We start from the raw sequence: 23,551 nt of genomic DNA on the forward strand, positions 1-23,551 counted from the left end.
GCAAGATAGTGTGAGAATTAATTACACACATGGACTAATCAGTCTGTTTACACACCACCATCATCTAAAGACTTAATTGAGTGCTTATCCAACATGACCTTTGCTTTAATTCCTGACAGGAAATGATTAAACAGTGTGCCAACAGAAAAACATCAATCAACTGCTGCTTAGTACAGGTTAAATCCTGCTCAGTGGAGACAAAGAAGGGCTTGTATTGCAACTTTTTTTCCCAAGCCCAGGATGAGTGCTCACAGAAAACAAAGATTTGGATTACAAACAATTAGAAAGTATTCAATAATCTTAGACTGCAAGTGCTTTCCATGGTCGTTCAATCATTTCATTAATTGGATGACTATTGGAAGTCCACTGTGTGCTGGCACTGTATGAGGAGCTGAGGATTTTTTTTTTTAAGCAGTGAATAAAAACATAAAATAATACCAGTTCTCACCGAGCTTACATTCCAGTCAAGATGCAAAGAATGAACAAATAAATAAAATAAACATCACCTGTTGGTAAGTGCCATGGAGAAAAATAAGGACAGGAAAGGAGGTAGGGAGTGCTGGGTGGAGATGGGACTGGGTTGTAATTGTAAGTGGGTTGGTTAGGAAACGGTGTTTCCAGAAGGGAATTTTGAGCAAAGCCCTGAAGGAAGTAAAGAAGTGAGCCAGTTAGGAACCTGAGGGAGGAACATTCCAGGTAGAGAAATCAGCCCATGTAAAGGCCCTAAAGTGAGAACATACCCAGTGGGTGCAGGAAACAGCAAGGAGCCCAGGAGTGAGTGAGGAGAAAGTAGTAGGAGATGAGAGCAGAGAAGTGGGAAAGCAGGCTGGGGGAGACTCTGTCTGTCGTCTGAAACCCTCATATAAGTGACTGTGGCCACTGGAGGATTCTCAGCAGAAGAGTGACATGATTTGCCTTACATTAAACATGTGTTGGCTCACAGTGCTGTGAAGACGCCGAATGATTAAGTCACCAACCCTGCGTGTGGGGAGCTGACCGCTCCTAAAAGATGTTTGCACAAACACGTAGAACAGAGGGCATGACGTGATGAATTACAAACTACAAACCTAGCACAGGGGAGCTCTCTGCTTCGGAGTTGACCAGGGCAGGCTCAGTAGGACATTCGAATGGACCCAGTAGGTGGATGAGACTTTGGATGGCAAAGATGAAAGGAGGGCACTACAAAGAAGGGACACAGTGTGAGAAGGTGCTTGGAGATAAGAGTGAACTCCAGGGCAGGGACTTTGGAACGTGGGGCTTGCAAGAGGTGGCAGAAGAGAAGAAGGGTCATGGGGGCCACCGCCAACATGCCCTTGAATGCTGTTCTAAAGGGTTTGGACCCCTGTAGGCATTGGAAACTGTCAGAATCCATAAGCCTAGAACTTGGTCATTAGCTATAGTTAATCTGGGCAGTAAGGTTTCATTTAGTTTTTCTTTTCGTCTTCATTTTTCTTCAATTTTGAAAATAATTTTAAAATTTTAAATTGTGATAAAATTACATAGCATAAAATTTGTCATTTTGAAGTGTACAGTTAAGCACATTCACGTTGTTGTACAACCAATCTCCGGAAATTTTTCATCTTGCAAAACTGAAACTCTGTACCCATTGAACAACAAGTTCCCATTTCCACCTCCACCCAGGGCCTGGCAACCTCCGTTCTACTTTCTGTCTCTATGAATTTGACAGCTCTAGGTACCTCATATAAGTGGAATCATACAGTATTTGTCTTTTTGTGACTTGCTTATTTCACTCAGCATAATCTCCTCAAGGTTCATCAATTTGTAGCATGAGACAGAATTCCTTCCTTTTTGAGGCTGAATAATATTCCATTGTATATATTTGTCACATATTTTGTTTATCCATTCATTCATTGGTAAATACTTGAGTTTCTTCCATGTCATGGCTATTGAGAACAATACTGCTATGAACATGGGTGAGTAAATATCTCTTTGAGATCCTGTTTTCAACTCTTTTGGATATATGCCCAGAATTGGCATTGCTGGATCCTATGGCAATTCTATTTTTAACTATTTGAGGAACCACCATACTGTTCCCATAGCAGCTGCACCATTTTAAAGTCTCACCAACAAGGCACAAGGGTTCCAGTTTCTCCACATCCTTGCTAACACTTGTTCTTTTGATAGTAGGCATCCTGATGGGTGTGAGATTTTCTTCTTTGTTTTTAATTGAAGTAGTTAGTGCTCTCCAATTCCCTTCACCTCCTCTCATTTTAACAATCCCAATCTCTTACACCAAGCGGACTTCTGCTAATCTCTCCTATTTCTGCTTTTCTAGAACACACAGGAGTCCAAACTGGAAAAATTAGGAGTGGCTGAAGTCCTTCCTTCCCCCCACTTCACTGCATTCCCTTTTACTTACCTATTCAAATCAGAGGGGCTGAGAATAAACTTTGTTCCTTTGCTAGGATCTGTGAACATAATGTCATTTTTACCACTATATTTTAACCAGATTTAACCGCAAAACACTTCAGAAACCCTGGAGAGAAAGCCATTTTATTTGTAATTCCCTTAAAAATGAAAATGGAGTCTAGTGCCCTCTGGACACAATGATAGCAGCCTGACCCTAATGTTTTTTGGCCTCTGTAATGATCCGTAATTAAACTGCATCCCATTTTTATTGTTTGACTGTTAAGATGTGTGTCTCCAGTTGATTAGATAAGGAATTCTAAACAAGGGTGGGGAAGGAAGATGATAACATGAAAGATTTTTCTCTTTCAGCTGCTCCTCTCTGAAGCTCGCCTCTGAATTTCCCTCGAGGAGATCCACTTAGCAACCATGTCCTTGGCAAGTGTTGACTCTAGTTTGAAAGTTTTCTACTTTGAATAAAAAGTCTTTGATTTTTTTCCTTCCGCTCCCTTTTTTAAAAAATTGCTTTAGTTAAATGCCCTTGGCCAGATTCTGCCCCTAGTTACAATTTCTATGGCATTTGTATTGTATACATAAGCAAATCCTGAGGTTGATTCTGTTACAAACTTCTTTTTTTTTTAAAGATTGGCCCTGAGCTAACATCTGTTGCCAATCTTCCTCTCTCTTCTTTATTTCCTCCCCAAAGCCCCCGGTACATAGTTATATGCCCTAGTTGCAGGTCCTTTTAGTTCTTCTATGTGGGATGCCACCTCAGCATGGCTTGATTAGCAGTGCTAGGTCCGCGCCCAGGATCCGAACCAGTGAACCCTGGGCCACCAAAGTGGAGCGCATGAACTTAACCACTCAACCACGGGGCTGGCCCCTGGTTACAAACTCTTAATAATAACATACATCTGAATATCATTTTATATCATAGAAAATGTATATTGCACACACATTTGCTCATTTGATCCACACATACACAAAAATTGTGCGACAGATAAGGCAAAAATATTTAGCCCTATTTTACAGGCGAAATAACTGAGACTCACAGAGGTTAAGTCAAGGCCACACAGGCATGGATGGGACTCAAACTCAAATCTTCTGATTCTTAAATCTATGCTAAAGGGGTTTTGTTTTGTTTTATTGGATGATTATGGAATTATAAATATACGTATAAAGAGAGATTAGAATATTATTCCCATATCATGTATGGTGCTTCTAAAAGATATGAAAAGTGAGGAAGAAAACATAATTAAGTGAAAGTAACCAAGTATGTGAAATGCAGGACACAGGTAAGAAGCTTGCAGGAATTTTTTGGAAGGAATATTACAGATTGCAAACTACTAGTGAGCAATGACTGAGGTTTACTTATTTTTGCATTTGGGATAATCCCCAGTGCAGCATCTTGCGCTTGGTGACCAATGAATGAATGAAGAAATGAATGAATACAATTGCCTAGAGTTCCAGAGGAAGCTCACCAAGGGTTCAATGTGGCTGGGAGAACGTTATGAAAGTTTAATGAAAAAAAGAGTTTAGTAAAAAGTTTAATGAAACTTTCATTAAGTTCTTCCAGGAAAAAAAGGCCCAATTGGCTACCTGAGACTTCTGCTTCTGTGCAGCCAGAGAACAGGAAGAGAGGAGGAAAGAGATAAAGAGCCGGCCTCGATTTCCTGTGACTCTCATTCTATCCACCTGGTTGATAGTAGATGCAAAATTGGGTGAATAATTTGTGCTGAGAATTTGCACTTTTTCTAGTCTGTCACCATTGTTTTGATGTACACAGTGATGTTAATGACCCACTAATTGATCTGAATGTCTGTGGTGATCTAGGGCAGTGCCTGGCCCACAGCAGTAAATGCTATTGAAAGGAAGAACACGCAGTTATCACTATGGAATGCTCTCTTAATCCATGATAATTTTCCTTACTGTGGAGTCTGAAATTAATATGCTACTCCAGCTTCCTTTTGGTGAGTGTTAGCATGGTATATCTTTCTGCATCCCTTTACTTTGTTTTAACCTATCTCTTTCTTTACACTTAAAGTGGGTTTCTTATAGAAAACATATAGTTGGGTCTTGTTTTTTAACCTACTCTGACAGTCTCTGTCTTTTAACTGTTGTTATTTAGACCATTTACATATAAAATGATTATTGATAGATTGGATTAATATCTACCACGTTGGTAAAAGTTTTCTATTTGTTGCACTTGTTCTTTGTTTCTTTTCTTAAATCTTATCCTCTTTTTCTGCATTCTCTGGTTTTAATGAGCATTTTAGGTGATTCCATTTTCTCTCCCCTCTTTGTATATCAATTATACTTCCTCTTCAAAAAGATTTTTTTAGTGGATGCCCTAGAAAAGCACATAGCTTTTCATAAAATATTCCTGACTCTTTGCTCCCATCCCTTATGACATTGGTGTCATTGAGTTCACTTACCTATATGCTATAATCATGCAATACATTGTCACTATTGTTACTTTGAACAAACAGTTACCTATTAGGTAAATTAAGAATAAGAAAAATAGAATATCTAGTTTTACCTTCATTTATTCCTTGCTAACATTCTTCCTCTCTTTACGTAGATCTGAGTTTCTGATCTATATCCTTTTCCTTCTCTCTGAGGAACTACTTTTAACATCTCCTACAAGCAGGTCTACTGGTGATGAATTCCCTCATTTTTTGTTTGTCTAAGTCTTTTATTCTCCTTTATTTTTGAAGGATAATTTCACTGAATATGGAATTATAGTTGGTGGGGTTTTTCTTTCAACACTTTAAATATTTCATTCCACTCTCCTCTTGCTTGCATGGTTTCTGATAAAAACTTAGATATATTTCTACCTTTGTTCCTCTAAAAGTGAGGTGGGTTTCCCCCCACCTCTGGCTTATTTTAAGATTTTCTCTTTGTCTTTTGGTTTTCTGAAGTTTGGAAATGATATTTTTAGGTATAGATTTTTGATATTTATCATGCATGGTGTTCTCTTAGCTTCCTGGATCTGAAGTTTCACATTTGTCATTAATTTTGAGATATTCTCAGCCATTATTATTTCAAATATTTCTCCTGCCCATTCCTCTCTTTCTTCTCCTTCTGGAATTCCAATTACACATATGTTATACCTTTTGCAATTTTCCCACAGTTCTTGCTCATTCTGTTCTTTTTTTAAAATTCTTTTTTCTCTTTTCATTTCAGTTTAAGAAGTTTTTATTCACATATATTCAAGTTCACTGATTCTTTCCTTGGCCATGACCAGTCTACTAATGAAGCCATCAAAGGCATTTTTTATTTTTAATGCTTCTCATTTCTAGTATTTCCTTTTGATTCTTTCTTAGGGTTTTCATCTCTCTGCTCCCACTACCCATCTATTTGTTCATGTTGTCTACTTTTTTCATTAAAGCCATTAACATATTGATCGTAGTTGTTTCAGATTCCCTATCTGATAATTCAAAAATCTATGTCATATCTGAGTCTGATTCTGATGCTTAGTTTGTCTCTTCAGATTGTGTTTGTCTTCACCTTTTAGCATGACTTGTCATTTTTTGCTGAAAGCGGGACATGATGTTTTGGATGATAGGAACTGCAGTAAACAAGACTTACTGTGAGATTTTATGTTAATCTGGCTAAGAACTTGGCTGTTTAATGTTTTCTGTAGACGTAGGTGCCAGAGGCTTCCATTTCCTCTGGTGTCCTTATTATTTTTCTCTCCTGTTTCTCTTTGGGTTTCCCCAAGAATTTAAATAGAGCCTGTGTCTTGCACTTTCCTTAGTTGTAGCCTACTGTAAGTATGCTGCAACCCTGCTGGTTTGATGGTAAGGTGTGGGAGAGGAGAAGTGCTCCATAGTCTTATAATTAAATCCCAATCTTTTAAGTAAGCCTAGGTCCCTGGGGTGTGATCTTCAGAAATGTTTCTTATCCTTTTTTCTTCTCAGTAGGGGAAAATAGAGGGCTAGAGGAGGTTGGAGTTGGCTAATTGCCCTTTCCTCAAGCAGACAAGGCTCAGGTAAAACTGTTGTCCTGAGAGAGTAGGACTTTGGTATGGAGAGCACTCCAGGGGAATTTCAAAATGGTTGCTCTCCCCTCCCTCTCCCAGAAACATGAGACAACTTTTCTCAGATATTCATCTTGAGAACTTGGTGGGGTTCCTAGAGGTCAAACTCATGAAATTGTGGGGGGTCCTCCTAGACTGGGCCCCCTTGAATTTATCACTCTCCAGCTAATCTACACTCAGCCTTTAGCAATTCATCAAAATTACCTTCTAAATAGTTTTACCAGTTTATGGCTCTAGCTGCTGCTGATCCAGGTAAGCTAATCTCAGTTATTCTCTTTATTGACCTGGTAGCGTCAGGTAGTTTCAGGTAGAGGTCAGGGTGGTAGTTTGCCCTGTGACCTCATTTCTCTGGTAAGTCTAAGAAAAGTTATTGATATTCAATTTACTCAGTTTTTTTCTTGTTGTAAGGACAGGAGTGATGACTTCCAAACATTTTACATGTCAGTACTGAAACCAGACCTCTCTTATATTTTGAAAGACCTCCACTGATCTATTCTCTCTTCCTTTTGGAAGAGTGCTGAGAGCACTAAGACAGAAAGTTATTAAGGAAGGTAGGCAAGTGATGGAATTCAAACTGCATCGTTCTTAATTCCTAACTCTTTACGCTATAAACTATGTGCTTGTCATATGTGTTCCTCCTTCCCCTTGACTGGGTTATGATAGAAGAAAATATTACCAGGAAAAGAGATTTAAATAAGCTTTTCTACTCTGCCAAGGCTTTCATTTAAGTATGAACAAACAAGTTGCATAAACCAAGAGCTTCAAAGTCTTCAGGAAGGAGGTGTAGTTACCTTGTTGAAAGAGAGCCATTCATGGAATATATATGACTGGAGGCAAGGAAGGAGGAGTCACTTGGCTAGATCCCAAGATCTGACTAAAACCACTCAGATGGTGAGGTTCCACTGTTTTCAGACAGAAAAGTTGCACTCAGCAATTGCCCTGGTGGCCAAGTCAGCATTGAGCCTAGGGGCACAGAGTTTGAAGGAGGAACAATGGAAAAAGAAACTGGAGGGTTTTCTCTTTGGTACCCTCACACTTTTCTGTTATTCAGGCTGCCTCTTTCTACTCCTTATGGTACTAAACTGTCTTCTGTCTCCCCCAAATATTCAGTACCCAGTTTTTGCAAGTCCAGCTCTCAGGTAGTGGTTAACCACAGTAATCTTGACCTTTTTGCTCCCATCACCAACATATCTCAGAACATGTAAAGGCGCAACGTTTCTAAGGAGTATTCAAATTTTGACAAGGAGTACCTTAGAATGAAGAAGCTTCTAAGATAGTCACCTAGGATATAGAGAGTATATTTTTCAAGCAAAGATCCTACCTGTACCTCTCATACCACATCCCCTAAATGGTTGCCAATCTTCCCTTTTCATAAGAGTGATTTGCCATTAGCCCCTTTTATTAGGAGTCAGGGGGAATGATCAATATTACTCTCCTTAGAAGAGAAAAGCAATTTTGGAAACACAGGTAAAGTGCCAAAGGAGTGTGCCTCTATAAGAGAAAACACTGGAATACAGTCCACGGGTACCATACTTCGCCATGAAAGGACTACCAAATGCAATTATTCAGAGCGTAACAATTTTCATTTTTAAACTGGTGGAGAAATTTCTTGAAGAAATGAGCAACTTGTGCGAGAACCATTTAAAAGCCACTGTAGAGTAACTTCCTGGTTTTCATCATTTTTTTTTTTCTATTTCATTTTTCAAAACTAAGCTCTTCTACATTTGGGGAAAAAATATTAGAATCCAACTTACTTTTTTCTATCATGACTTTATTCTCATCCACCTCTAACATGACTTTGAAGGGGAACTTCTGAATGTCAATGCTAAACAAAAGCCCCCATTGTAAAGGAAAAGAGAAATCTTTATTTTTAACATGAGAAAAGAATTCCAAGAATTTTTCATCATTGAGTGGGGAAGAACATCGAGATACTTCTCACTCAAACACCTAGGAGCCTGTAATGGTGTGTTTAATCCCAGGCATTTCTTTTCTACAAAGATAACTAAAAAACACAGGGTAATTCAAAGAGGAGTGATAAATCTAATAAGATTTCAGAGATAGAGTAAAGGAAAAATATTAAAAGACATTTTGGATACCAAAAACTTATTTCTAGTTATTTAGTTGTTAGTTGTTAAAATAGCAAGGTGGTTGAATTTTAAAATGTCCACAAATTCTGAGATGTATACTGAAGTATATAGGGCTGCAATGACATGATATTTGGAATTTGCTTTCAAAGACTTCAGAAGGGAGAGAGAGAGAGAGGGAGGGAGGGAGGAAAGAAGGAAGGAAGAAAGGAAGGGAGGAAGGAAGGAGGGGAGGAAGGAAGGAAAGGAATAGATAAAGCAAATGTGACAAAATTGTGATTTTCATCTGTGTGATGGGTATATGGGTGTATTCGTTTCCTGTAGCTGCCATAACAAATTACTCCCTGGCTTAAAACAACAGAAATTTACTCTCTCACAGTTCTTGAGACCAGAAGTCTGAAATCAAGGTTTCGGCAGGGCCACATTCCCTCTGGAGGCTCCAAGGGAAAATCCTTCCTCCCCTCTTCCAGTTTTCGGTGGCTCCAGGCTTTCCTTGGCTTGTGGCTGCCTAACTCCAACCTCTGCCTCCAAGATCACATGGCCTTCTTCCCTGTGTCTGTGTCTTATCCTCTTCTGTCTCTTATGGGAACACTTGTCATTTCATTTCGGGCCCACTGAACAATCCAGGATGATCTCATCTCAAGATCTGTAACTTAATTACATCTCTAAAGACCCTTTTTCAGATAAGGTCACATTCATAGATTCCCAGGGTGAGAACATAGACACACCCTTTTGGGGGCCACCATTCAACCTACACTGAGCATTATAGTATTCTACCATTCTTCCTATTTTTGTCTTTTAAAAATTTTTATAGTAAAACTTTTTAAATATTTTGGCTAAAGGGAATTACATTTTGCTAAGCTTTCAATATAACAGAGTTCAAAGCAGAGAACTTCATAGTCTGAGGCAGAAAGTACTGGATGTGTTCAAAGAATAGAGAACTATGAACTGATAAGAAATGCCAGGGAGAAGTGATTCCTTTCCTCTTTGTCAACCAAATAGATACAGATACTGTATGTGAAATGGCGCCAAGGAAGTACAGAAATCCTTTTGAGACTTATCTGACTCCACTTCCAACGCAATTCCTCCATCCTTTGCAACATTTCTCTTTTCTAAAAGGGGTGACAGAAAGTGCTGGAGAGGAGGGATAAGAGCCTCATGGGCTTCTTTGTCAAACATCATTTCAGCCCCCACATGGAACTGTTTCTATCCTGGGATGCACTGATTCAGGCTGCTTGTCCTTGTGCTAATGGTCATGTGAAAGCTCCTACGCCAGTGCTGGCAGGGCCAAAATGATGAAGCAGATCAGGTTTGTCTTCCACAAGTTGTCCACTTTACTTTTTAGCACCTTCATCACCTCTAGGAAGAGAACCCTTCCAGATATTAAAGTCAAGAGGCAATTGGGACACACTTCCTTAATTCACCTCCAGAGAGGAAAACCATGCTATGGTCTGAATGTTTTTGTCCCCCCAAAATTCATATGTTGAAATCCTAACCCCCAAATGTTATGGTATTAGTAGGTGGGGCCTTTGGGAGGTGATTAAGTCATGAGAGAGAAGCCCTCATGGATGGGATTACTGCCTTATAAAAGAGGCTCCAGAGAGATCCCTTGCCCCTTCCGCTATGCGTGCACACAGACAGAAGGCAGCAGCTGTGAACCAGGATGAGGACCCTCCCCAGAAGGCGACTGTGCTGGCCCTTGATCTTGCACCCGCAGCCAAATTGTTTATAAGCTATTCAGTCTGTGGTATTTTCTTTCAGCAGCTCGAGTAGACTGAATCAGAAAACATTTTCCTATGGGCCCAGGTCACACCCACAGCACAGGGAGGATGAAATGGTCCACCATGGGTGCATGTATTTGGAAAAGGACCTTTTGATGGGAGGAAGAAGGTGAAAGATTGGAATTCCCTTTCTTTGCCCTTGTTCTCTCTGCTCTACTGCTGGGAAAATGTGAATGACCTGTGGGCAAAGGTGAGGCTAGGATACAGATGATGATTTGAAAAAGGTACTCCCTGGAGTTGTGCAATGCACAACCTGCACAACTACATATGGTGGCCATGCTGGCCCCCACCTTGTCACAGTTTGGAAGGCAGGTAGGGAGTTAGGGCCACAGAAGAATGAAAATATCAAAGAATGTGCATTTACTTTGTATTCCGATGCTAGCTATCTGTGGAAAAAGTCTGCTAAGCTGCCTCAGTTTCTCCAGTCTGAGAGGCGAACATTAAAGCAAACAGAAGCTTTCCAGCCATCTTTAGTGTGAGATTCCCACAGCGTGACTCTCTCTGACTTGGAATTTCCGGAGGGGAGCATTGGTAAAGCAGTGAAAATCTTTACTGCTGTGGTCATCATTACCTCCAGCAACAGCAGTGCTGGGCCAAGCAGTTTCCATGGGGCCTGCCCACTGATATCTGCTTGTCAAAGTGGTAGGATCAGGCACCCATGTTTTCTACCAGACTTTTTTGGACACGGCTGATGGGACCAAGAAGGGGCCCTGGACCCAAAGAAGTATGAGCTCTACATGGACCAGCCATGACTTCTAGCCTAAACACAACCAGGAAGCTTCTCTCTGCCAGTAATTTGAAGTGAAAAGTAACAAGAAATGGAGATAGTTAGCAGCTAGAAGGGCAGAAGTCAAAAGGATGCAGAAAGTGATGCCCAAGGTAGGTTTGTAGCTGTGAGGGCTAAGCCAAAGAAAAGAAGGAATAGAAACTGAATAAGCAGAAGAAACACCCAGAAGGGAGAAGAGAGGTGACAGAGAAAAGCAGAGGTACTGAGTGTCCCCAGAGAGACCACAGGGAGCCTCAGGTCCCTGAAGCAGCACCCATTCCTGGCTCCTTTTCAGATTCAGGGCCAGTGCCTAGGTATTGTTACAATAAATCACGTTTTTCTCAAGATAATTGTATTGGGTCTTTCTCAAATCCAAAGCATCCAAGCCAGAATAATCTTCCCTCGACTCCCTAGTGTGCTGGACTGTGCTTTCTTTGTCCAGCCTAAGTCCCGACCTATTTCAGTAAAATGCAGAATAGTCCCACTGGAAAGCATTTGAGACATATTAACTTACAACAGAAGCAAGAAGTGTGTGTGGAAGCCCACCCTGCTGGAAAATTACTGAGCTCCTCAAACTATACAGAACACCTATCCTAAAGTCCTAACACCTGGAGGTCAAGGGCGGCAGTGGGAGGCTGGCGGGGGAACCAGAAGAAGCAACAGCTCACCCATCTGCAGCCCCTGCTCCCCAGTGCCCTTCAGCATCTTTTCCTTTGTTTCCAATCAATCCTTTTAGATCTTCTCTGATACACTTCACAATAAACCTCATTGACAATTGGAGTTAAATTTCTCTCTTCCATTGTATCCACATTGAAATTACTGGTAATTCCTTAATTCCTGATTTTCAAACCGGAAGGAGAGGGAGGAAGAAAAAAAAAAGGGAAATGCTCCCTTTGTTGGGGGCTGGAGAGGCATAGGTGGACTGCTGTTTGAAAAGGCACATTAAATATTTTAACACAAATTTGTAGTGGAAAATGTTAAAGTAATTCCAGGTACCGACAGTGAAGTTCAATTAATCTCGCTGGTGGCAAAGCACTGAGGATGATAAACCCCAGGAGTCTATATGAGAATCTCAGCTGGTAGAAAATGGGGACTGTGAGAAGCTGAAGTGGAGCCTTAGCTGAGAGAGCAGAGTTAAAAAGATTGAGAAACCCGCCTTAACCTAAAGAGAGAAAACTTAGATGCCACGATTTCAGACTTCAGCACAGTGCCAGACATATGTTATCGGGCACAAGTATTTCTGGCCTCTCCAATACCCTCACGTGGTGGACACTTACTCTGGTTGCTTCTGTGTAAAGCTTTCTCTACACTCTCTTCGTGTCTTCTGAGTTCTCTGAATCCTGATGCTCATTTTACCTTAGGGATGCCCCTTCTCTTTGGCTGACCTGTGGGGAGCAGAGTTAGGGATTCTGCGGGATCTCTTTCTTCTATTTTAATGACATTGGTTAACCTAAGAATGAACTATTTGTCCCAAATTGCATGTGAAAGTTAGTAACAGAAACTAGTTGTGCCAAGCCAAGGAAAGCACTTTCAAAACAGCATTTAGACAGAACAAATACTTTCAGCTGTCAAAGAACCAAAAATTGTTTCTAACCTACTGAACCGTGGAATTGTCCTCTAAATTCTAACATTCAGTGATTAGAAAAGTCATAAATCAACAAAAAAATGGTGATTTGTTTGTTTTCTTTTCTCACATACGAACGTTAAAACAATTTATTTTCTTCCACGGTGAAAAGTTCCTCACCTTAGTCAACAATCAGGCTAAAAATATATGCACATCTGTCTCTTTTTCTTAAAAGCCAAATACGTACCTCAATTTACTTTTTAAAAAAATTTAGTTTTATCTTCTGAAAATGTTACTTTCTTAAATGCAAATTCTTGACGTAATTAGCACCTTTAGGTATAGTAGAGAAAACACAAGCAACAGATGGCCCAGTGGAAAGCCTATGGACTTTGGAATTAGAACAAGGTCCCAATATTGATGCTTTTCCTTACCAGCTGTTTAGTTTGGGAAATTTTAATTTAACAACTTCTGATCCTCAATTTCTTTGTCTATCAAATATTTAGAGTATGACTTATTCAGAAGTCTTCGGTGAGACATGAATGAATCTTCTCCAGTGGTGAATAGCACTGCTATCCATTCAGTTGCCCAAGCTAGAAATTTATGAATCATTCCTAATACCTCTTGCTCTCTCACTCCCTGCGTTTAGTGCTGTAGGGGAAAAGACATTTCCTCTTCCCAAATGGGGGTTCGTCTGGCCGGAGAACGAATTAAATTCACATGAGACAGAATAGCAAGAGAAAATTAAACAAAGCTTTATGAGGAACCATGGCCCGGGGTCTTTCTTCCCGAAGGAAGAAAGGGCACCGAAGAAGTGGGGTGCACATAGTGGTTATATACCCCCAAACAGGGTGTTTCACATGTGATTAAAATGTCTCTCCCACAATAGTCACAAGATCACCCTGTCAGCACTTGATGGACACAGCAGGTAGTGGGTCTGCTATCTCGGTGGGCGTAGCAGGAGGCAAGTCTATTGTCTGGAGCTGGGCGGTCACAGGTGAGTGCAGCAATCAGTTCCTAGCCTAAGGAAAGGTGTTTAATCCTTAAGAAATGCCAAAGTTGGGAGGGGGAGGGAAGTCAGTTACAGGAGGTTACCAGACTAGCACAATAAAATGCAGATTTTAAGTCCTTGCCTTTGGTATTGATTAAGAGTTTTTAGAGAGAAGGTCATCTCCTTTCTTCTTCCTGGTACAGAGAGGGAGGCACCTTTTACAGATAGAGATTTACCTTACAAATGTAAAGGTGTCCTAACAAAGGGCAAGTTCCATTCCTCAGAGCCTCCTTCCCTGTCCCAGTTTATCAAAAGCGATCAGCCTCAAATAATCCTGATGCCAAAGAGACATATCTTGGGGTTGCCAATTCCAGGTCCCCACAGTGCAAAAGCAGATCTAGTAGGTTCGACCTTCAAAATATATGTCAAATTTTTCCACTTGTCTCTGTTGCTACAGCTGTTACTCTCTCACACATCATGGTTTCTTACTTTGACTATAGCTCTGATCTCCTAACTGATGAGGATTTTTAGGCTGCTTAATTTTAAAATGGCTTATGATGAGGATTTTTAGGCTGGTTAGTTTTAAAACTACAGATGAGATTCAGGATCCAAGGAGTGGAATTTGTTTGCCCCTTTGTTGGGAAACATTTACATTTCTAAGGGAAACCTCTATCTGTGAAGATGCCTCCCTCTCTGTGCCAGGAAGAAGGGGGAATGGTCTTATCTCTAGAAGCTCTTAATGGGGAAGGCAAGAACTTAAGTTGGTTGCTGTCTGGCAATCTCATGTAACTGGTTTAGGGTGGTGGCGTCTAACCTTTCTAACCTTTACTTAATCCGATTTGATTCTTGTCTAAAAGTCATGGGATCACCCAATGACCAGACCCCACCTGTACTGATACCATTTTAACTTTTCTCATGTTCTTTCCTTTGTCTTGTAAAGAGATGAATCATATACCTATGCCTTAAATTTAGCCCTAACCCTCAACTCTGGGCAGCAGCAGAAGCTCTGACTGCCCGTGGGTGCTGTCCCCACGCACCAGCTCTGCCTGCCCATGGGTCCTGTCCTCATGCCAGTGGGGGCAGCAGCAGCAGCTCTGCCTGCCCATGGGCTCTGTCCCCATGCCAGCGGGGGCAGCAGAAGCGGCGGCAGCAGAAGCTCTGCCTGCCCATGGGTCCTGTCCCCATGCCAGCGGGGGCAGCAGCAGCGGCTCTGCCTGCCCATGGGCTCTGTCCCCATGCCAGCGGGGGCAGCAGAAGCGGCGGCAGCAGAAGCTCTGCCTGCCCATGGGTCCTGTCCCCATGCCAGCGGGGGCAGCAGCAGCGGCTCTGCCTGCCCATGGGCTCTGTCCCCATGCCAGCGGGGGCAGCAGAAGCGGCGGCAGCAGAAGCTCTGACTGCCCGTGGGTCCTGTCCCCACGCACCAGCTCTGCCTGCCCATGGGTCCTGTCCCCATGCCAGCGGGGGCAGCAGAAGCTCTGACTGCCCATGGGTCCTGTCCCCATGCTATTCCACACTATTCTCTAAATAAAAGAGCACTACTGCCAGATCTTGAGAGTCTAAGAAATCTTTCTTTCGACTCCTCGGCTCACGGACCCCGCATCACTAACTGGTGTCTCCACTTTTTCTCTTGCTTCCCCCACCCATCCCCAATCTACACTCCACATATGTTTTTTAAAAGCATAAGTTATGCCACTCTCCTGCTTAAATCTTTCTGATGGCTTTACACTATATTTTTTAAATGACATCTTTATTAAAATATAATTCACACACCATAAAATTCACTCTTTTAAGCTTACAAATGAATGTTACAATGTGGTTTTTAGCATATTCATGGTCTTCAACAATCACCACTACCTAATTCCAGAACATTTTCATCACCCTGAAAAGAAAACCAAATACCTATTAGCAGTTATTTCTTATTCCCTTCCCTCTTAGCCTCTGACAACCACTAATCTACTTTCCGCCTTTACAGATTTGCCTATTCTGGACATTTCACATAGATGGAATCATACAATACATGATTTTTTATATCTACTTTCTTTCACTTAGCAAAATGTTTTCAAAGTTTACCCATGTTGTAGCATGCATCAGTACTTCATTGCTTTTTACTGCCCAATAATATTCCATTGTATGAATTACCACATTTTGTTTATCGATCCACCAGTTGATGGACATTTGGGTTGTTTCATCTTTTGGACTATTATGAATAATACTGCTATGAACATTCGTGTACAAATCTTTGTGTGGACATATGTTTTCAATTCTCTTGGGTATATACCTAGGAACAAAATTTCTAGGTTACATGGTAACTATATGTTTAACCTTTTAAGGAACTGCCAAACTATTTTCAAAAGTGGCTGTGCTGTTTTACAATCCCACCAGCAATGAATGAGGGTTCCAATTTCTCCACATCCTCACCAACACTTATTATCTGTCATTTGGTTATAGCCATGAGTGAAGTGATATCTCATTGTGGTTTTGATTTGCATTTCCCTGATGCCTAATGATGTTGAGCGTCTTTCATGTGCTTATTAGCCATTTATATATATATTTTTCTGAAGAAAATTCTATGCAAATACTTTGCCCACAAATTTACCTATTTTTTGTTTCCTCACTTGTGTTTTTGGTGTCATATCTAAGAAGCCGAATCCAAGGTCATGAAAATTTATTCTAAGTGTTTTGTAGTTTTAGCTCTTACATTTAGGTCTGCAATTCACTTTGAGCTAATTTCCATATTTGGTGTGAAGCAGAGGTCCAATTTCATTCTTTTCATGTGGATATCCAATCAGTTGTCCCGGTTCCATTTGCTGAAAAGAATACTCTCTCCTCCATCGAATTGTCTTGGAACATTTGTCAAAAATCAATTGATTATAAATGTAAAGGTTTATTTCTAGGTTCTCAAATCTATTCTGTTACTCTGTCTGTCCTCATGCCAGAATCACACTGTTAGTATTACTACACCTTCACAGTAAGCTTTAAAATTGGGAATGTAAGCCTTCCAACTTTGTTCCTTTTCAAGATTGTTTTGACTATTCTAGGTGCCTCGCATTTCCATATTAATTTTAGGATCCACTTGTCAATTTCTAAAAAAAAAACATTTTTTGAAGGCAGTTAGGATTTTGATAGAGATTGCGCTGAATACGTAGACCAGTTCAGGGCATACTGCCTTCTTAACAATATTGTCTTCCAAACTATGAACACTGGCTGTCTTTGCATTTATGTAGATCTTCTTTATTTTCTTTCAACAATGTTTTGTAGTTGTCAGTGTACAAGTCTTCTTTTGTTGAATTTCTTCCTATTTTACTCTTTTTGATAACAATATAAATGGAATTGTTTTCTTAATTTCATTTTTTGATTATTCAATTGCATAAAAAATACAATTGATTTTTGTATGTATGTTGATCTTGTATCCTGCAACCTTGTCAAATGTGTTTATTAGTTCTAGTGTTTTTTTTGTGTGGATTCCTTAAGATTTTCTATTTACAAGAACATGTCATTTGTGAATAAAGACAGTTTTACTTCTTCCTTTTCAATCTGTTTGTGTTTTAGTTCTTTTTCTTGTCTAATTTCCTTAACCAGAACCTCCAGCACAATGTTGGATAGAAATGGTGAGAGTGAACATCCTTGTATTGTTCCTGATCTTAGGGGAAAAGCATTCAGTATTTCACCATTAAGAATAAAGTTAGCACCTAAAGCAATCTTCAGATTCAATGCAATCTCAATCAGAATCCCACTGACATTCTTCACAGAAACAGAACAAAGAATCTTAAAATTCATATGGGGCAACAAAAGACCCAGAATAGCCAAAGCAATCCTGAGAAACAAGAACAAAATTGGTGGCATTGCAATCCTTGACTTCAAGATATACTACAAAGATATAGTAATCAAAACAGCATGGTTCTGGTACAAGAACAGGCACACAGATCAATGGAACAGAACTGAAAGCCCAGAAATAAAACTACACATCTATGGACAGCTAATCTTCGACAAAGGAGCCAAGAACATACAATGGAGAAAGGAAAGCCTCTTCAATAAATGGTGTTGGGAAAACTGGACAGCCACATGCAAAAGAATGAAAGTAGACCATTACCTTTCCACATACACAAAGATAGACTCAAAATGGACCAAAGACTTGAAGGTAAGACCTGAAACCATAAAACTTCTGGAAGAAAATATAGGCAGTACACTCTTTGACATCAGACTTAAAAGGATCTTTTTGAATACAATGTCTACTCAGACAAGGGAAACAAGAAAAAGATAAAGAAGAGGGACTTCATCAGACTAAAGAGCTTCTGGAAGGCAAAGGAAACCAAGATCAAAATGAAAAAACAACCCACTAACTGGGAGAAAATATTTGCAAATCATATATCCGATAAGGAGTTAATCTCTGTAATATATAAAGAACTCAGAAAAATGAACTACAAAAAAAACCCCAACCCAATCAAAAAGTGGGAAGAGGATATGAACAGACATTTTTCCAAAGAAGATATACAGATTGCCAATAGGCACATGAAAAGATGGTCAATATCACTAATCATCAGGGAAATGCAAATCAAAACTACACTTAGATATCATCTTATGCCCATTAGAATGGCTGTATCACCCAGACAAAAAAACAACAAATGTTGGGAGAGGTTGTGGAGAAAAGGGAACCCTCATCCACTGCTGGTGGGAATGCAAACTGGTGCAGCCACTGTGGAAAACAGTATGGAGATTTCTCAAAAAATTAAAAATAGAAACACCAGATGACCCAGCCATCCCACTACTGGGTATTTATCCAAAGAACTTGAAATCAACAATACAAAGAAAATTACGCACCCCTATGTTCATTGCAGCATTATTCACAATAGCCAAGGCGTGGAAGCAACCCAAGCACCCACTGATTGATGATTGGATGAAGAAGATGTGGTATATATATACAATGGCATACTGCTCAGCCAGAAAAAAAAGATGAAATCGTCCCATTTGCAACCATATGGATAGCCCTTAAGGGTATTATTTTAAGTGAAATAAGCCAGACAGAGAAAGACAAACACCATATGATTTCACTCAAATGTGGAAGGTAAACAAACACATGAACAAAGAGAACAAATCAGTCATTACCAGGGGAAGTGGGGTGGAGGGTGGAGGGTGGGCACAAGGGGTGAAGGGACACACTTACATGGTTTATGACAAATAATAACGTACAACTGAAATTTCACAATGTTATAAGCTATTATGAGCACAATAAAAAAAAAAAGAATAAAGTTAACTGTGCTTTTTCATAGATGAGCTTTATCAGGCTAAGGCAATTCCCTTGTATTCCTGGTTTGTTGAGAGCTTTTATCAACGAAAGGGTGTTGAACTTTGTCAAATGCTTCTTCTGCATCTATTAAGATTATCACATGGCTTTTGTCCTTTATCTTATTGGTATGGTATATTAAACTAGTTGATTTTCATATGTTAAACCAACCTTGCAACCTTGACCAACTCACTTGGTCATAGTGTGTAATGATTTTTATATGTTGCTGTATTTGGTTTGCTGGTATTTTGTTGAGAATGTTCATGTCTACATTCAGAAAGGATGTTGTTCTGTAGTTTTCCTTTCTTGTCAATATTGGTTTTGCTATCAGAGTAATGCTACTCTCATAGAACCATCTGAGAAGTGTTCCCTCTTCTACTGCTTTTTGAAAGAGTTTGTAAAAGATTGATGTTAATTCATCTTTAAATATTTGATAGAAGTCACTAGTGAAGCCATCTGGGCCTGAGCGTTTTTTGTGGGAGCGTTTTGTTTAGCTTTGGGTTTTGTCTTTGTTTTTTTGCTAATTTAATCTCTTTACCTATTGTAGGACTGTTTAGATTTTCTATGTCTTCTTGAGTTACTTTTGGTAGTTTGTGTCTTTCTAGGAGTTTGTCCATTTCATTTATCTAATTGGTTGCCATACAATTCTTCACAGTATTTCCTTGTAATCCTTTTTATTTCTGTAAAGTTGGTAGTGATGTCTTCTCTTTCATTCCTGACTTTAGAATTTGAGTTTTCTCTTTTTTTTCTTGGTTGGTCTAGTTAAGTGTTTGTCACTTTTGTTGATCTTTTTCCCATTGCATTTAAAATAAAATCCAAACTCATCTTGGTCTGTTAGGTCCCTCATAAATGACCCCTATGTACTGCTCCCAAATCAATTTGTCCCTGTCTCAACCCTCAGTCTCCTGTAGCCACACTGGCCTTCTTTCAGTTCTTGAATGCTACAGTCTCTTTCCCAGCTCAAGGTTTTTGCACATGCTGCTTCATCTGCCTGGAAAACTCTTTCCCACATGTATTTGACTGGCTCTTCCTCACCTCTCAGATCTCACGTGTGGGAAGCCAACTTCCAAGTTAGGAATCCATACATATTCTCCCAGTCCCACTCTATTAATTCCTTATATTCTCATCTTATATTTTCTTCACAGCTCTATATCCAACACTTAACACAAAGCCTGGCTCATAATAGTAGTTCAATAAATTTTTGTTGTATGGAATTTAAGAAGGAGAGAAAACCAGAACTCAGAAATTTATAAAATTCTATAGAAATATAACACATTAGTATTGTTATTATTATTAATTGCACAATATTATTTATGGATATGGTTGTCATTAGAAATCAGATAATGTTACTGTTTCTAAAACCTTGGATATCTTTGTCTAATGTTGACAAAAATGATGATGGTAGATAGAAACCCTTATACAAAAGCAGCTCCTATCTAATGCATGGCATTTCCATTTGCCTATTGTTTAGTTTTTAAACATCTTGGGATATTCTGAAGGATCTTCAAATGTCAAAGGAATTATTTCTTAGAAGGTACTTAGTTTTGGCATAGTGCTTTGTACACAAAGTGTGCTCATGGAATAAGTAAATATTTGTTTATGCATTCATATATTAATTGACATTTATTGATGCACCAGACATTTAATATATGATGTACCATATATTGTATGACATATCCAGTATGTATCAGATATTTGTTAAGCCCCTAGGATTCAGAGACACATACAAAAGCTCTTGACTTAGGGGTAGAGAGAATGCACCAGGATTCTCAATAAGAAGCAATGAAGACAGCGACAGAGGTATGTAGGTGGTGTTAGGAGAGAAACAGCAGGACAGATGAAAAATGACAATGGTCCAAACCAGAAGTTGTAAACTCAAAGCCTCAGGAACAGGTGGGCTTGGTGTGAGACATTAAAAGTAGTGGAGTCTGTGGCCAGGGAAGACGGCATGCTCTATTTGGAGACATTTACATCCAAATTAAAAACAAAAACACTGTGGCAGCCAAACGAATACTTCTTCAGGCTTCTTCACTGGCCGACAATCTGAGCCTAAGCAAAGCTGATAGCAGAGGGAAAGGAAAAGAGTCAACACCAGTACTGCTGAGCTAGAGTCGGCTATCACTAGCTCAAGAGAGCTAACTGCGCACATCGCTTCCCTACTCTGTGTTCTGTTACATGAAATCAGTCACAGTGGTGAGGGAACTTACACCACAGACATCAGCAAACACTACAAATCAGGGCTTTCTCCTTAATCACCCTTAGAATAGGAGAGAAGGGGCTAGGAAAGAGAGGAGTCAAAGTTCACTCCCAGGAGTCTATATAATTTTGGTTTATCTCACTTAGTCTTATTTCTGTTAATATCCTTAACTCTTAGAAACATAAATGATAAGAATGGATTAGCTGTAATTCTCTTACTTTTATTAGGCTATTGGTAGCCAACACTGTAAACAATTACTTAAATGTTAAAAAACAAAAAAACCAGGATGTACTCCCATTTGAAGAGATAATATTTTCACTTAAGTTTCAGAAACTGCTTACTTCTTCCTTTAAAAATACCATAAGTACAATGTTCTTTATTTGATTTTACTTACATTCAGAATTAGTATATAGTAGAATGTACCTTCTCTTACAAAAAATAAGTGAATAAATAAGTAAGCAAATAATGAGTTCAAGAGGATTGTAAGCTTATTTTTTTACACATATTTTTCGATAATAAACTCATCTGAGAATATGGTTGGGAAAATGATAGCAACTAAGGGACTAAGTCTCTTCTTTAATTATAGGAAATTGTGTCATTTTTATTGCTTAGTGTAGATTGTTATTTATACTCTGACTGTGAGAAATTCCTCTTGTTAAAATCAAATCTCCCAAACATGGGAAGAAGTTCACATTATTTCAAGTGAAGTACTCCTTACAGGTCCTTACTTAATAGCAGATTTTCTAATTTCACTTCCTACTCGAAGAATGCAATGAAGTAATTTACAGTTGTACTTTCAGAGCTGGCAATGCAAGCATATAGATTCCAGCTCTTCCAAAACCCCTCGTTGGTGTTGGCTGCCTGAAGTCCTGTCTCAATTCAGCAGGGAAAGGCACTCCATTCAGTTAGCGACATCTGCCTTTGATATAGGAGGGGCAGGTGACATCTTGAGTTCAATCTAGTCCTGATCTAGTCCAATCTCTTTATTTTACGGGTGAGAATTGAAGCCGTGATAGGTTAAGAGATTTCCCAAAAGCCATACAATCAGTCAGTGGCATAGCTATCATTGTAAACTCAGTAGGAAGTTGTTTTTGAATAAGATTTCTCCCCTTCACCCCCAGCAGCCACTTGTTCTAAAGGCTTGTCCCCAAATACCCTTCAAATTAATTTTCTCCATCCCACTTCCACAAACCCTTCCTGTTTATTGAGTCCCCTAATTTGTCCACCACTCTTAATACCTGTCTCAATTTCCACTTCTAATCCATCCTCTTAGACCTAGAACATTGCCAGAGAAGAATTTTAAAACACAAATATGATGGTGTCACTTTAACCCTTAAACACTTCCATGACCCCAGCACCTAATGATATTGTGCTTCCATGCCTTTGCTCGTTTCCTGTAGCTCCCTTTCTGTCTGGCAAAACTCTACTCATCCTTCGGACCAGTTAAACTGTCACCTTTTCTGCGAAGCTCTTCTGAATTCTTCCCTATTCCCTGAATGCTTAGTCCATAAGAGCAGGGACTGTGCCATCCTCATCTCAGTCTGTCTTATATCTCCCCCAGGGGTCGGCACAGAGGAGGATCTCCTCTACATATCAATAACGCTTATTGCTGAATGATAAGTCAGCTTGGAGCTACATTCATCTCCACGGCAGGATGCCAGGGCACTGCACCACTGGGTAGAAATTCTAGAGATAGGTTTTTGCTGCTCCTTCTTCTACTCTTTTAGAGGATTACAACTGATCCAGGTCTGGCAATGTTACCTAAATAAATAACCTAAAAAAGCAGGAAATACAACTTTAGGTACACGGTTTTTTTTAATCTAAGCAGACAATCCAACCATTACACGGATGGTTAAATAATTTACTGTAGATGATGAAGTATGACACAGCCATTTAAAATCCCATTCATGAGAAGTTTTTTATTTCATGAGAAAGTGCTTATGATGTGATGATAAGGGGAGAAAGCAAAGTAAAATATGTGTAAGCAACGCTATTTCATCCATATAAAACATATGTTGAAACCAGACTGAGGAGAAGTGTTAGCTGAGATTGCCTCTGGCTGATCGGATTGTGGGCAATTGTTTTCTGCTTTTTTATACTTTCAATTTTTATGTTAAGATCATGTATTCTTTTACTAGGACTTTGTGATATAACTTACATACAGCAAAATGCGTAAGTTTTAAGACAAATTTTTCAATGAAAAAAAATCAATAAATATTTATATAGCTACACTCCTGTGTGGCCACCTTCCAGATCAAGATATGGCATATTTCCATCACCCCAGAAACTTCCCTCCTGTCTCCAGTTAAGACTCATTCACCTGCATTCTGACTTTTACCACCATAGCTTAGTTTTTTCCTATTCTTGAACCTTATATAAATGGAATCATACAATATATAGTCTTCAGTGTGTCTGGCTTCTTTGACTTACTCTAATATTTTTGAAAGTCATCCATTTTGTTGCTTGTATCAGTGGCTTGTT

Source organism: Equus asinus, chromosome 8 (genome assembly GCF_041296235.1).
Source record: "Equus asinus isolate D_3611 breed Donkey chromosome 8, EquAss-T2T_v2, whole genome shotgun sequence".
In the NCBI taxonomy this organism is placed as follows: domain Eukaryota; kingdom Metazoa; phylum Chordata; class Mammalia; order Perissodactyla; family Equidae; genus Equus; species Equus asinus.